This window comes from Hyla sarda, chromosome 4 (assembly GCF_029499605.1).
Source record: "Hyla sarda isolate aHylSar1 chromosome 4, aHylSar1.hap1, whole genome shotgun sequence".
In the NCBI taxonomy this organism is placed as follows: Eukaryota; Metazoa; Chordata; class Amphibia; order Anura; family Hylidae; genus Hyla; species Hyla sarda.
Genome location: NC_079192.1, coordinates 404002383 through 404019161, shown reverse-complemented (window position 1 = coordinate 404019161; position 16779 = coordinate 404002383). Strand labels below are relative to the sequence as shown.

Sequence of the window (16779 nt, the reverse complement as noted above, 5' to 3'; positions counted from 1 at the left end):
CTCATCTTTTTGGGCACATTCACACTATGGAATTCCAGGCGGACATTGCGTACAGGAAAGCCGGTAATTACTCACAGATAATTGTGTTTCCCCGAGCCATGACAGCACTAAATGAGAGAGGGACTCCGCCCCTGAGGAGAGGAAACCTGGAGGATAAAAAAGGTAGGTCCCTCCTCCCCGGCCTCAGTGAATTTCTGAGACTAGAATGGGCCTACCATATGATTAGTAGACATAATATACATAACACTCTAAAAATAGTAGAAAATAATAAGGGTGAACCCCACGCCATTGCAGAAAAAACACTAAAATAATACTTCCGAAGCATAGGGTGGGAATGCCCCGATGCTGTCCTGGTAGTGCTGGGTGGTATACCGAAATTTTTGTGCGGCACGATATGAATTTTTCCCATACCGCAATACTGGTTGGGCCCCTCCCCCTCGGGAATGAATGAATTATCAGCCCAGCACTGCGCTGTCCCCACATCGGGGAACTAATCATATGTGGCCCGCGAGTGCTGTTCTGCGCCCCCCCCCCCCCCCCAATTAATTATCAGCCCAGCGCTGTCCCCATCAGGGTAAATACTCACATATGTCACCCGCAAGCGCTGCCTCCTCGCCCTCCTTTTTGTTGCGGGCCGCCGGCGCTGACACTCTATACCAGGGGTCTCAATCTCAAATTATCCGGGGGCCACTGGAGGTAGCAGTAGTATATAATGCCCCCATCATACGCCCCTCATCATCCACCAGCAACACCCCCCACCAGCAGTAGCACACCCATCATCCACCAGCAACCCCGCCCATTCCCCCTACCCCGTGTGGTAATAGCATGAGCTTAAAGGAGAACTCCAGAGTAAAAAAAATTGTCACCCATACTGCCCGCAGTAAAAAAAAAAAAGATGTACATACCTTCCTCCGCTCCCCCGGGGCCTCCGGTAACCGGCTCCGGTCTCCGCCGCGATCCACTTCCTGGTTGCCGGTGCTCAGCCAGTCACCAGCCGCAGTGAAGTCCCGACTCGGCCGGTGATAGGCTGAGCGGCTATGTGAGAACGCTTCAGGACACAAAATTCTTCACTACACCGGCACCTGCTGCCGGGGCCGAAAACGTCACGCTGCCGCTCAGCCTATCGCCGGCCAAGTCAGGACTTCACTGCTACTTGTGACTGGCTGAGCGCAGTATGATTCATCCGACCACCGGCAACCAGGAAGAGGATCGCGGCAGAGACCGGAGCCGGTTACCGGAGGCCCCGGGGGAGCGGAGGAAGGTATGTACATCTTTATTTTTTTACTGCAGGCAGTATGGGCGACAATTTCTATACTCTGGAGTTCTCCTTGAAGGATGATGGAGGTGCTACTTCTGGGGGTTCCCCACATTAGGTAGGTGGCAGGTTCCCCACATTAGGTAGGCGGAAGGTTCCGCACATTAGGTAGGCGGCAGGTTCCCCACATTAGGTAGTAGCAGGTTCCCCACATTAGGTAGTAGCAGGTTCCCCACATTAGGTAGGCGGCAGGTTCCCCACATTAGGTAGTCGGCAGGTTCCCCACATTAGGTAGTAGCAGGTTCCCCACATTAGGTAGTAGCAGGTTCCCCACATTAGGTAGTAGCAGGTTCCCCACATTAGGTAGTAGCAGGTTCCCCACATTATTTAGTAGCAGGTTCCCCACATTAGGTAGTAGCGGGTTCCCCACATTAGGTAGTAGCAGGTTCCCCACATTAGGTAGTAGCAGGTTCCCCACATTATTTAGTAGCAGGTTCCCCACATTAGGTAGTAGCAGGTTCCCCACATTAGGTAGTAGCAGGTTCCCCACATTATTTAGTAGCAGGTTCCCCACATTAGGTAGTAGCGGGTTCCCCACATTAGGTAGTAGCAGTTTCTCCACATTAGGTAGGTAGTAGCAGGTTCGCCACATTAGGACACATACATAGACAACCTTACCTGTCCTGCACTGCACTTCTCCTCTCCGTTGTAGTGAAGAAAACTGTGTCTTTAACCCCTTAAGGACCCGGGCTTTTTCCATTTAACTTAACTTTAAAAAATCATAACTCTTAAAAATTTTCACCTAAAATTATATATAATGGCTTAATTTTTGCGTCACTAATTCTACTTTGTAATGAAATTAGTAATTTTACCCAAAAATCTACAGTGAAACGGGAAAAAAAAATCAATGTGCGACAAAATTGATGAAAAAACACTATTTTGTAAGTTTTGGGAGCTTCTGTTTTTACGCAGTACATTTTTTGTCAAAATTGATACCTTATCTTTATTCTGTAGGTCCATACGGTTAAAATGATACCCTACTTGCATAGGTTTGATTTTGTATCACTTCCGAAAAAAATCATGAATACATGCAGGAAAATGTATACGTTTAAAATGGTCATCTTTTGACCCCTATAACTTTTTTATTTTTCTGTGTTCAGGGCGCTTTGAGGACTAATTTTTTGCGCCGTCATCTGAAGTTTTTAGCGGTACCATTTTTGTTCTGATCAGACTTTTTGATCACTTTTTATTCACTTTTTTGTGGTATAAAAAGTGATAAAAAATGCGCTATTTTGGACTTTGGAATTTTTTTGCGCGTACGCCATTGAAAAGCGGTATATTTTTATAATTCGGACATTTTCGCACGCGGCGATACCACATATGTTTATTTTTATTATTATTTAAATAATGTTTTTTTTATTTTTGGAAATGCCGGGTGATTCAAACTTTTATTAGGGGAAGGGATAATTGAAAGGGTTAATGATTTTTTTACATTTTTCTTATGCAATATTATAGCTCCTATAGGGGGGGCTATAACATTGCATGTACTGATATTTTACACTGATTGATCCATCTCCATAGGAATGGATCAATCAGTGTTTTCGGCGATTGAATGCTCAAGCCTGGATCTCAGGCTTGAAGCATTCATTCGGCGATCGGACAGCACAGGAGAAGGTAAGAAGACCTCCTCCTGTGCTACAGCTGTTCGGGATGCCGCGATTATACCGCGGCGATCCCGAACAGCTCCCTGAGCTAACCGGCACATTTTACTTTCGTTTTTAGCCGCGCGGCTCAGCTTTGAGCGCGCGGCTAAAGGGTTAATAGCGCGCGGCCGCGATCAGTGCCGCGCGCTATTAGAGGCGGGTCCCGGCTTCACTATGATGCCAGGCCCGCCGCGATATGATGCGGGGTCACCGTGTGACCCCGTGTTATATCGCAGGACCGGGACCCAGGACGTACTCATACATCCTGGGTCCTTAAGAGGTTAAGTGTTCTGTGTCCCGAACAGATGAGGAAAGTGCTGAGTCACTGTGATTGGTTGGTGAAGGGGGTGTGTGCAGTCTCTGCTCAGGACACAGAACGCTTCAAGACACAGTTTTCTTCACTACACCAGCCGTCAGGCAATACAAATTACATATACCTGGTGCGGGCCACAAATTTTCATTCCATTTGTGGCCCGGGAGTTTAAGACCCCTGCTCTATACTGTACGCTGTATCCCTATGCCTGGGCTGCCGGCCGGCTTCTTACATGACAGTGGGCTCAGCCTATCACCAGCCAAGGCAGAACATCGCTGCGGCCGGTGATAGGCTGACGGCTCTCCGACTTTCCCGTCACCGGGAAGCAGGTCCGGACTGGCGGGGGAGTGTAGTAAGGTGCGTTAAAGTTTATTTTGTTTATCTTTTGCAGCCTGGGCATAGGAATACAGCGTACAGTATAGAGTGTCAGCGCCGGCGGCCGCAACAAACAGGAGGGCAGCGCTTGCGTGTTATATGTGAGTATTTACCCCGATGGTGACAGCGCAGCGCTGGACTGATAATTAATTTCGGGGGGGAGCAGAACAGCGCTTGCGGGTCACATGATTTTGGGGGGGGGGGGGGGAATTATATACCGGGGAACCGCCATAAGTTACAAAAATACAGTGATGCACATATTTGGTCACACCGCCCAGCTCTACTCAGGGAAACACAATTACCGGTGAGTAATTACCGGCTTTCCCTTTCACCATGACCGCACCGAGAGAAATAACAGAGATGACACCTAGGGTGGGATTACAGCCTGGAGGACTTTCCGGCCAAAGGAAACAGCAGAGGAAGAATTACCCACATCCACCTTATATAGTGTTTGAAAAAGGTAAGTGGAGACGACCAGGTGGCCACCGTGCAAATCTGGTCTATGGAATCTCATCCTCTCTCGGCCCAAGAGGAGGTCACTGATCTAATGGAATGAGCCCTAACACCTGAAGGAGTGGGAACCCCTGAAGCTACACACTCTACAGATATAGTCTCCATCCAGCAATAGAGCTTTTACCAACTCTCTTTCCTTTATTCGGGCCAAAAAACGGAATAAATAAGGACAAGGACTTCCTAAAGGGCCCAGTTCTCTCTAGATACTTACATCTAAGTTATGAAAAAGTTTTTCTTTATCATTTGAAGGTTTAGAGCAGAAAGATGGCAAAACAATGTTCTGTGAGACATGGAATTTGGACACTATTTTGGGTAAGTGAGCAGGGTCAGGATAGAAGATGATCCTATCCTCTGGGATTTTAGTATAGGGCAGACAGGTCCCTTACTCTCCTGGTGGATGTTATTGCCACTGCCGGGTGCCGACCACGGGGACGGGAGTATCGTGATGTCACGACTCCGCCCCCCCGCTATGCAAGTCTATGGGAGGGGACGTGACGGCTGTCACGCCCCCTCCCATAGACTTGCATAGCAGGGGTGGAGTCACGATACTCCGGCCCCGTGGTTGGCACCCGGCAGTTTGTGAGCTGGCAGCAAGTGCGGCGTGCAGCTCAAAGAGGATGGTACCGAATGCAAGATCGACCACGTTTTTGCCTGCGGTCGGGAAACCGCATACGGCCTAAAAAGCAGCCGACCGGAGGCTGCAGTTCACTCCGGTCGGCTCATAGACATACATTAACTACGGTTCCCTATACGGCTGAGTGCGGGCGCCGCGATTAAGCCCCTCCCACCCCTCCTCCCAGCCGTATACGGGAACCGTAATTACAAACCGTCGTGTGAACCCAGCCTCAGACCGTATAAGTTTTTTTGTTTTTATTTTAACATGGGAGTCAATGGGAACCGTACAGAACCGTATGTGCATACGGCTGCATCCGGTTTTCACCATACGGTTTTTGACTTTGCAGTTTTTTTTTTTGGAATTTATATCAAACAAGGAAAACTTTATTCAAAATGGAGTGAAAAGTTAAAAAACGTATACGTTTTTTTTCTTAACAAACTGATGCAACCGGACATCATTTTTCAAACCGTATACGGTTTTTAACTGTATATGGTTTGAAATTTATGCACACGTTTTGATTTAGTCAGGTTTTGAGGAATCCGTTTTTCTTCAAAAACCTGATACCTGAACTGTATTGCAAAAACGTGGTGTGAATGCAGCCTAACTTCTATAAAAAAAAATCTTAATCCTTTCAGTACTTATGAGCTGCTGAAGTTGAGTTGTTCTTTTCTGTCTAAGTGCCCTCTGATGACACCTGTCTCGGGAACCGCCCAGTTTAGAAGCAAATCCCCATAGCAAACCTATTCTACTCTGTGCAGTTCCCGAGACAAGCAGAGATGTCAGCAGAGAGCACTGTTTCCAGACAGAAAACAACAACAACTCAACTTCAGCAGCTGATAATTATTGGAAGGATTAAGATTTTTTTAATAGAAGTAATTTACAAATCTGTTTAACTTTCTGGAGCCAGTTGATATAAAAAAGAAAAGAAAAAAAGTTTTTCCTGGAAAACTCCTTTAAGAAGTTGCTCATGAGGCACATTATTGGCCGCTAACTCGTCTATACAAATTAACATTGATCTAGACACGAGAGGAACGCTGAAGCTGAAAAACAACTTTGGACCGCGTTGCGCGACCGCCGGCAGACGGAAAAGATGACACCAGCTCCAGCCAGCCAGGAAGGAAGGACTTCCCCAGACTAGCGGAGCCGACTAGGGACACAGAATTTTTTTGACACTACAGGGTGTCCAACTGGGACAGGGATTCCTGCCCCACCAGGCTTCCCAAGGACAGGAAACCACTGAGGTTTGGGAGGAGGGACCTACGTTTTATCCTTAGGGGCGGAGTCCCTCTCTCAGTTGGTGCTGTCATGGCGAAAGGGAAAAATTTTAATTCCGGACATGGTCATTCTTTCGTCGGCTATGCACTGCCATCAATGACGGCTTAATCAGGACATGCACCGCCACCACCACTGACGGCAATGCATAGCCGGCAAAAAGAATGAACATGTCCGGAATTTTTACGGCAACATTTTCCACCGCGGAAATTCTGCATTGTGCACAGAGCAGCAGAATCCCATTGCCAGAAGTAGAGAAACAGCTGAACAAGGACCCTTCTGCAAAACATGATTGCTGGAGAAGCCCCTAGTAGGGTGCAAAGGGCCTAACTGTCAATAATGAACTAGGATAGTATTTCCCCAACCAGGGTGCCTTCAGCTGTTGCAAAACTACAACTCCCAGCATGCCCGGACAGCCGTCGGCTGTCCGGGCATGCTGGGAGTTGTAGTTTTGCAAGTGAATTTGGAGGATCAGTGCAGTAAAGTAGAGAAATTTTAGGAAAAAATTGTGATTTAAAAGGGGCCGCACAAATTAACCATTTACGCTACTAACAACGCGTCGTTATAAGATTATGGATTCCCCTTCGTAGTCTTTTATCACATCTAATCATAGTCGTGCGGAGATACCAAGGGCGTCTCAGACGAGGCAATGGGTATTCTGACAGCGCGCAGTCAATTACGGAGGTAATGATACGTTAATATAATGTGTTTAGTTAGTGATTATGGAGGGAGTCTGAATGCTGACAATATCGCCGGAGGGCGCAGCTGTTTTGAAACCGTGCAGGAGTTAAACAGGTTGTGACAGGACAACTTATTCCTGTTATGCCGGGATCTGCATGATTTTCCTGTTCTGGCCCTATTAAGTGTATACAGAGCTGTATTCACACCGCCACCGGGACACAGAGGCCTCCATTGTCTCTGTTCTAGGATCTTAAAACACATACTGCAACTTGATCTGACAGCATCTGCCCAGAGGTGTAAATGAGGGTTGGAAATTTACTTATCTACTGGGTAATTTATGAAGCCGAAAATTGAAAAAAAATGGGGAGGCTGCACACTATGAAAAGTGTTTGGGTTGCACAAACTGCGCCGAGGTCCTGAGTTGCACCATACCCATAGTTCCAAATTACAGTAAAATAAAAGGAGTTCAGACCTCAAGGGACAGATGGGGGTACTCCGGTGGAAAACTTTTTTTTTTAAATCAACTGGTGCCAGAAAGTTAAACAGATTTGTAAATTACTTCTATTAAAAAATCTTAATCCTTCCAGTACGTATTAGCTGCTGAATACTACAGAGGAAATTCTTTTCTTTTTGGAACACAGAGCTCTCTGCTGACATCATGACCACATTGCTCTCTGCTGACATCTCTGTCCATTTTAGGAACTGTCCAGAGCAGCATTTGTTTTCTATGGGGATTTTATCCTACTCTGGACAGTTCTTAAAATGGACAGAGGTGTCAGCAGAGAGCACTGTGGTCATGATGTCAGCAGAGAGCACTGTGGTCATGATGTCAGCAGAGAGCTCTGTGTTCAAAAAAGAAAAGTATTTCCTCTGTAGTATACAGCAGCTAATAAGTACTGGAAGGATTAAGATTTTTTTTTTTTATAAAGTGATTTACAAATCTGTTTAACTTTCTGGCACCAGTTGATTAAAAAAAAAAAAGTTTTCCACCGGAGTACCCCTTTAATATGCAAAATTTTTAGGTTATGTAATAAGGAAGGACTAGAGATATAGCTGGTAAATGCATTTTTTTATAAAAAAAATGTCATTAATATTATTTTTAATAAAACACGCATTTACCAGCTACATCTCTAGTCCTGTTCACACTACGGAAATTTTGCTGCACGAATTTAAAGGGGTTATCCAGGGAAGAAAAAAAAAAAAGATATAATCATATACATACATACACTATATATATGTGTGTTTATCTATCTATAATATATATATATATATATATATATATATATATATATATATATATATATATAATTTCGACTGGCTCCATAAAGTTAAATAGATTTGTAAATTACTTCAATTAAAAAAATCTTAATCCTTTCAGTACATATGAGCTGCTGAAGTTGAGTTGTTCTTTTCTGTCTAAGTGCTCTCAGATGACTCCTGTTTCGGAAATTGTCTAGAGTAAAAGCGAATCCCCTTAGCAAACCTGTTCTACTCTGTGCAGTTCCCGAGACAAGCAGAGATGTCAGCAGAGAGCACTGTTGTTAGACAGAAAACAACAACAACTCAACTTCAACAGCTGATAATTATTAGAAGAATTAAGATTTTTTAATAGAAGTAATTTACAAATCTGTTTCACTTTCTGGAGCCAGTTGATATATATATTTTTTTTCCCCTGGAATACCCCTTTAACATTGGTGTCAAGAGGTTTTTTCCATCGAACCCATTCACACTGCGGAATATCCGCAGTAGAAAAATTCTGTGGAGGACATTCTGGATTCTGAACTTAAAGGGGTAGTCCAGTGCTGATAAACCTATCCCCTATCCTAAGGATAGGGGATAAGTTTCAGATCACGGGGGGTCCGACCGCTGGGGCCTCCGTGATCTCCTTTACGGGACCCCGGCTAGCTGGCCAGATAGCGGGTGTCGACCACCGCACGAAGCGGTGGCCAACACGCCCCCTCAATACAGAGCTATGGCAGAGCCAGAGATTGCCGGAGGTAGTGCTCCGGCTCTACCATAGAGTTGTATTGAGGCGGCGTGTCAGCCGCCGCTTCATACGGTGTTCAACACGCCCCCTTTCCGTGGGCTGCCGGGGCCCCATACAGGAGATCGCAGGGGGCCCCAGCGGTCCGACCCCCCTGCAATCTGAAAATTATCCCCTATCCTTATACTCCAGGTGAGTATGTCATAGTGCAACCGGGGCCTTAGGCTACTACGTTCACACTGTGTAAAATGATTACTTAAAAAAAAAAAAAAAACTGCAGTGAGGCTTGGGTTAAGGTGGGTTCACACTATGTTTGTAGTGTACGGTTGCTGGATCCGGTTGGGAGGGGCAAAAACCGGCCGCTCCCATATCCCAGCCGGATCCAGCCCGAACCCCATTCATTTCAGTGAGCCGACCGGAGTCAAACGCTGACTCCAGTTGTCTCATTTTTGCTCCGTATACAGTTTTCTGACCGGACCTAAAACCGTGATATACCACTCCGACTATAACTGACTTGATTGGTAACTTGACTTGGTTGTAGGTAGAGACAGTAGACATAGATGGCTGGACTTACTGACATATAGGCTTGAGGCCTCCAGGGGTACTGTATGCTGGATCTGAGGTGTCTGGTCTTTACTGTTCCTCAGCAGGAGTGATGGTGTAAGTGAGAGATTGTAATGGCCGTCCCTCTTATAAAGGGGGCTGAGCAAGAAGCCCATAGGTCAAGCTGCAGGTCATGTGTTTAACTGGTGCTCTCTGGGTAACATAACAGATCAGGTGATCATAACGTGATACCTCCAAAAGGTCCTTAACATAACATGTGATACCTCCAAAGGTCCTTTATACTTTATACACATAGTACATAACATTATACTGACTATACACAGTAACACTAGCTTCAATACTGGGGGAGACACTGCAGGAGATCCCCTAGGACAATAAGGGACTCCACCTGACAGGGTCTAAGTACTATACAGGGTTATATCCTGTACTGGGACATTACAAACTTGACCTCAGCAGAAGTAGCAATGAGCTAAGAGAGATTGCAGCCCCTCCCCTGGTTATATAGGGGGGCTGTGCAAGGAGCCCATTGGTCACTTGGGGGGGTCACCTGATCACTGAAGACCTCTGGGTAACAATCAAGTGGTACAAACATTAAAGCAACAGTACATTAAATGAGGCAAACCTATATACATAATGGGGGTATGCTTCAGGGGAGCCCTGGGGATATGCAGAGACTCTGCCTGACAGGGCAGGAGGACAGTACGGGGTCACATCATCCCTTACTGGGACATCACAATATGTTGCTATGGGCAATAAGGAGAATCTTATCATAAAACAGTGCAAGATCTCCGCTTGCTTTAGCTTCTAACAGTGTTTTCCAACCAGGGTGCTTCCAGCTGTGGCAAAACTACAACTCCCAGCATGCTTAAACAGCCTTTGGCTGCCTGGGCATGCTGGGAGTTGTAGTTTTGCAACAGCTGGAGGCACCCTGGTAGGTAAACACCGAACTACACCAACAGAATTTAACATTTTTCTTCTGCGCTGATACTTTGTAACACTGTGTTAGTGCAGTAAAAACGCATAAGCCTCTTTAGATCAGACAAGGATACAACTTTGCCAAATCCTCAGCTGTGACAAGTATTAGGACCCGTTTACGCTGTGTTGTTTTTTTTTTAGTGGTGAATTGCGGCACGCTATACACATGTATTTATCACGAAAATATCCCGTAAGCTTTCTAGTGATTTTCAACTGAACAAAAAATATTTAAAAAAATAAATAAAAATAATCATAATTTAATTTTTTTAATTAAATGTATTTTAAAAACTTCTACAGAAATACAAGTGTATTTATCAGCTTCCTTTGTGCGAAACACAAAATGTTCAGAGTTATTAAGATCTATGGGGGAGATTCATCAAAACCAGTGTAGAGGAAGTGAGGTGCAGTTGCCCATAGCAACCAATCAGATTGCTTCTTTCATTTTCCACAGGCCTTGTTAAAAATGAAAGAAGCACTCTGATTGGTTGCTATGGGCAACGGCACCACTCTTCCTCTACAGTGGTTTTGAAGAATCTCCCCCTATGTCAATAAATAAATAGGAAATGAATTGCGCCGAAACTGCGCACTTCCTAATAAACCTGATGCATTTTGGACTGTCGTAAAGTCAGAAAACTAGTGCTGATATTTGCACCGTTCAGAGGCCATTGAAATGAATGGCGCCCGCTGCACCATGCCATAGTAGTATATGTTGGCATCATCTTCTCGGTGCCATAATTTGCAGCTTATTCTGCAGCTCGGTTTATGGCAAATAAAAAATAAAAAAAAAGTGGGCCGAACCATATTAGAACGTTGCGGGAAGTTTCGTTCTTGGCGATCTCGCTTTGTTTACGGAAAACAAGCCGACGGAGGGTTAAACGACAAATTCAGCTCTGCTACATCTCTAGTTACCTTCCGTTGACAGCACCTGTGGCGCTTCCTGATTCTTACCTGGCAGGGTGTCCCCGGCTGAGGTTGGAGGGGGAGCTCGGGGGGTCACCGTCCCCCTGGTCCGGTAGGTCTTCCTGGCAGGGAGTATGCCCAGGTGACTGCGCCTCCTGAGAAGGTCCTGGAGAAGGTGATCAGGGCTCCTTTGTTCGGGCTACATGTGAGGATAGTGAAGGCGGGGCACACAAAGAGAAAACACTTTAAAAAATCCAAGGTGAAAATAAAAGCCACCCACTCACCCTGCATTCCTCCCCTCCCCGCCTGACACAGTGTGGATTCATGGGAGACACTCCGGCAAGAACAGGACGGACAATCACATTCTCTGCCTCTGTAAACTGAGCAAAACTACAACTCCCAGCATGCCCGGACAGCCAACGGCTGTCCGGGCATGCTGGGAGTTGTAGTTTTGCAACAGCTGGAGGGACACAGTTTGCAAACCACTGGTCTAGACAATGAGCTCAACTCGTTCCCTGATTTCAAGAGGCTGTCCTTACCATGATAAAATGTCCCAAAAATAACCCTAACTAATCCCCGACAAAGTTAAAGGGGTACTCCGGTGGAAACCTTTTTTTTTTATTTAAAAATGTTAATCCTTCCAGTACTTTTTTAGCAGCTGTATGCTACAGAGGAAATTTTTTCTTTTTGAATTTTCTTTTTTGTCTTGTCCACAGTGCTCTCTGCCGACACCTCTGTCCGTGTCAGGAACTGTCCAAAGCAGCATAGGAGATTTTCTCCTGCTCTGGACAGTTCCTTATACGGGCATCAGGTGTCAGCAGAGAGCACTGTGGACACGACAGAAAAGAAATTAAAAAAGAAAATAATTTCCCCTGTAGCATACAGCTGCTAATAAGTTCTGGAAGTACTAGAAGTAATTTACAAATTTGTTTAACTTTCTGGCACCAGTTGATTAAAAAAAAAATATATATATATGTTTTCCACCGGAGTACCCCTTTAAAGTCATGTACTACATGATCCAGCAGTTTTTCCCGTCTGCGTGGACCAAGGATCTGTAAACTGTGCAAAACTACAACTTCCATCATGCCCGGACGGCCAACGGCTGTCCAGGCATGCTGGGAGTTGTAGTTTTGCAACTGCTGGCGGTCCACATTTTGCAAACCACTGGTCTGGACAATGAGCTCAACTCGTTCCCCAATTTCAAGGGACTGTCCTTACCATGAAAAAATTTCCCAAAAATAACCCTAACTAATCCCCGACAAAGTTAAAGGGGTACTCCGGTGGAGAACTTTATTTAATTTTTTTTTTTTTTTTTTAAGAACTGGTGACAGAAAGTTAAACAGATTTGTGAATTACTTCTATTTAAAAATCTTAATCCTTCCAGTAATTATTAGCTGCTGTATGCTACAGAGGCAATTCTTTTCTTTTTGTATTTCTTTTTTGTCTTGCTCTCTGCTGACACCTCTGTCCGTGTCAGGAACTGTCCAAAGCAGCATAGGGTATTTTCTCCTGCTCTGGACAGTTCCTGATATGGGTATCAGGTGTCAGCAGAGAGCACTGTGGACAAAAAATAAAAGAAATTCAAAAAGAAAAGAATTTCCTATGCAGCTGCTAAGAAGTACTGAAAGGACAAATATATTTTAATAGAAGTAATTTACAAATTTGTTTAACTTCCTGGCACCAGTTGATTTAAAAAAAAAAAAAAAAAAATCCACCGGAGTACCCCTTTAAAGTCATGTACTACATGATCCAGCAGTTTGTCCGGTCATCGAACGTGGGTTAAAGGTGATGTAAGGTGGCAAACAGTAGTGACTGCCATATTGAAGTTGCTGTTTTTTTAATACATCAATGGTAACTTTTGGAATGATCTTTTTTCAAAGGGGTTAAAAATAAAATTAGAAAAACATGGCTGCTTTGATCCAGAAAGAGCGCCACACCTGTCCATTAGTTGTGTCTGGTGTTGCAGCTCAGTTCCATTGAAGTGAATAGGACCGAGCTTCAGTACCACACACAGCCTGAGGACAAGGGTGGCACTGTTTTTTTTTTTTTTTTTACAAGAAAGCAGCTATGTTTTTGTATTCCTGGACAACCCCTTTAAAAAGGTGGCCTCATGACAGTCAAACCTTGATAGCTGCTATGGGGGGGAGGGGGTGGATCATGGGGAGACCCCCTGTTTTTTTATCTGGGGGATTTTACAACCATTAGAAACAATGCATGTCAGAGGCTCACCTCTCTAGCTTATACAGGTGGGCCCCACATGATGACCTCCATCTTTGATGTCTATACCTGGAGAGTAGATGTTCTGATGGGTCAACGCCCCTGCACACTATGAGAATTCACTCAAATTTATTCTGAGCGGAATTCCACTTAAAGCAGCCTCCTCTGGAATCGGCGCTTAAAGAGGTACACCGGTGGAAAACTATTTTATTTTTATTTTTTCAAATCAACTGGTGCCAGTAAGTTAAACAGATTTGTAAATGACTTCTACTTAAAAATCTTAATCCTTCCAGTACTTATCAGCTGCTGTATGCTCCACAGGAAGTTCTTCTCTTTTTGAATTTCTTTCCAGTCTGACCACAGTGCTCTCTACTGACACCTCTGTCTATATTAGGAATTGTCCAGAGTAGGAGTAAATCCCCATAGCAAACCTATCCAAATTTTCCAAAAAGAAAATAATTTCCTCTGTAGTATTCAGCAGCTAATAAGTACTGCAAGGATTAAGATTTTTTAATAGAAGTAATTTACAAATCTGTTTAACTTTCTGGCACCGGTTGATTAAAAAAAAAAAAGAAAAAAAAATTTGTTTCCACTGGAGTACTCCTTTAAACACACACCAGTAGATACTGAATAAAGCACCCTGAAAGTGAGTGTATCTACCGGTGTGTGTTTAAAGGGGTACTCCAGTGGAAAAACTTTTTTATTTTTATTTTTATTTATTTTTTTATCAACTGGTGCCAGAAAGCTAAACAGATTAGTAAATTACTTCTATTAAAAAATCTTAATCCTTCCAGTACTTATTAGCTGCTGAATACTACAGAGGAAATTATTTTCTTTTTGGAACACAGAGCTCTCTGCTGACAGCATGACCACAGTGCTCTCTGCTGACATCTCTGTCCATTTTAAGAACTGTACAGAGTAGGAAAAAATCCCCATAGAAAACATATGCTGCTCTGGACAGTTCCTAAAATGGACAGAGATGTCAGCAGAGAGCACTGTGCTTGTGATGTCAGCAGAGAGCTCTGTGTTCCAAAAAGAAAATAATTTCCTCTGTAGTATTCAGCAGCTAATAAGTACTGGAAGGATTAAGATCTTTTAATAGAAGTAATTTACAAATCTGTTTAACTTTCTGGCACCAGTTGATTTAAAAAAAAAAAAAAAAAAAAGTTTTTTTCCACTGGAGTACCCCTTTAAGCACACACCAGTAGATACACTCACTTTCAGGGTGCTTTATTCAGTATTTCCCAACCAGGGTGCCACCAGCTGTTTCAAAACAATTCCCACCATGCCCAGACAGCCTTTTGCTTTAGGGCAGTGGTCTTCAACCTGCGGACCTACAGATGTTGCGAAACTACAATTCCCAGCATGCCCGGACAGCCATCGGCTGTCCGGTCATGCTGGGAGTTGTAGTTTTGCAACATCTGGAGGTCCGCAGGTTGGAGACCACTGCTTTAGGGTCTGAGTAAAAACTTGTATACACTGGGAACGAATTTACAGTAAGTTTCGACACCTTGCTGAACATAAAATTAACTTTTCTTGTGTCCATCGATGCAAATAATCCAATGGTATGATCACATCCAGATAATAATGCCATATAGTTGTGGTATAGGGGTGTGAGATGCAGGGCAGATGGAATTACACTAGTGGGTGATAGCATTAACACCTTGTATTCGTGACGCCAGGGCATGGTTTAACCTCAAAACCACCCGAAGGTATACCGCTGGATCCTGGTCCTGGCACAGGGGCAATAATGACTCCAACCCCAAGTTACGGACAACGGCGGCTTTACTGAGGTTAGACAGGTGAAAAATGTCTATACAGTTCAGCCAGGGCCCACGGAGGTGACCAGTGACACAGAGACCTTAAGTGCTTGCTGGGACTTGTAGTAGATGAGGTCAATTTAATGCAGACCACGATGACTTGACAAATGATGACTGTGACTGACTTGTGTGACTGACAAGACTGTGACTGTGGTTACTTGCAGGTTTGTAGCTTGTGGCTGCAGACTGGACTTGAGCCTCCTATGATTCTGGACACTTAGGCTCGACTTGACTGGACCTCAGCAGGAAGCAAGAGAGAGAGAGCAGAACCCCCACCCAGGGCTTTTATGGGGGAGGGTCTGGGGGGATCCCATTGGTCACCCTTAAAGGGGTACTCTGGCCCTAAGACATCTTATCCCCTATCCAAAGGATAGGGGATAAGATGTCTGACTGCGGGGGTCCCGCCGCTGAGGACCCCCGCAATCTTGCATTTTGCACCCACCACTTTGAGCTGCACACCACGCTACCAGCTCACAAACTGCCGGGTGCCGACCACGGGGCCGGAGTATCGTGATGTCACAAGGGGGTGGAGTCGGGAAGTCACGATACTCCGGCCCCGAATGCAAGATTGCAGGGGTCCCCAGCGGCGGGACCCCCGCGGTCAGACATCTTATCCCCTATCCTTGGGATAGGGGATAAGATGTCTTAGGACCGGAGTACCCCTTTAAGTCACCTGGTCACTGATACCTCCTGGGTAACAATCACATGGTAAACAGTCTTAAAGTGACAACGCTTTCTTCACACATTAAACAATATAATACATAATAAACATATTTACATGGGAGACAGATGCAAGGGGGGCCCAGGGGACACTCAGGCTGCCTGACAGGACAACAAGGGTACGGGGTAACACCTCCCGTACTGGGCCACCACATAATGCCCTAATAATACCAACATACACTGCCTAATTAAAAATGCTTATACAGGATAACAGAGCTCAGGGCCTAAGTTATCAGTGACTAGTAGCCAGACTGTCTTTAGGAGCAAGGCCGGCGCTGCCACTAGGAAAACTAGGCAGCCATCTAGGGCACAGCTAGCCTTCCCCAGATTCTGCTGATAGGAAGCAGTGATGAAGGGGAACAGAAGGTAGTGATACGAGGGCATAGGGGGCAGCTTCACTCCCTGTTACCCACTGTCCTTCTTCTCAAGGTGGGCAATGATTTCCCTGCCCCCTCTATCTTGGTTTAAACAAGCCGCCCGGTATCTCCTTGCGTCACCTCTCTCTCTCCCATAAGCGGTCTTCTGAGCTCTTCCAAACTCCCAGCCACCACCACTGGGAACATTCAGCTGAGGGCGCTCAGAAGTTAAGAGCAAGACAGGGAGCCCAGAAAAGGGCCTGGGGGGGGGGGGAAGCATGGCAGGCCACCTGTTCATCCTTTGCTTTTAGCTGCCTTCCTCTAGAAACCTGCCTGACCCAAGCCTGACTGCTCCATCCTTGACGAGGTGAGGCTGCATGCCGTTTACTTTTGGATGCTGGCCGTGGAGGACCTGGGGTCTGCACCTTGCAGGAGGTAAGTACTGTTTTGTGAACCCGGTCCCCATTGGTGGCACAGGACACCAAACAGACTATTCAGTTCCCACTGGTGGCTCA

At 45.2% G+C, this 16779-nt stretch overlaps 1 protein-coding gene across 3 annotated transcripts in view; it reads right to left on the bottom strand.

Moving 5' to 3' along the window:
• Positions 1 to 16779, bottom strand: part of ARHGAP8 (Rho GTPase activating protein 8) — an 86820-nt gene that overhangs the window by 56085 nt on the left and 13956 nt on the right. For all 3 annotated transcript variants that reach the window (XM_056517439.1, XM_056517441.1, XM_056517442.1), the window contains one exon: positions 11200 to 11350. The gene's annotated coding sequence lies outside the window, so the exon portion shown is untranslated. The remainder of the gene's footprint in view (positions 1 to 11199; positions 11351 to 16779) is intronic.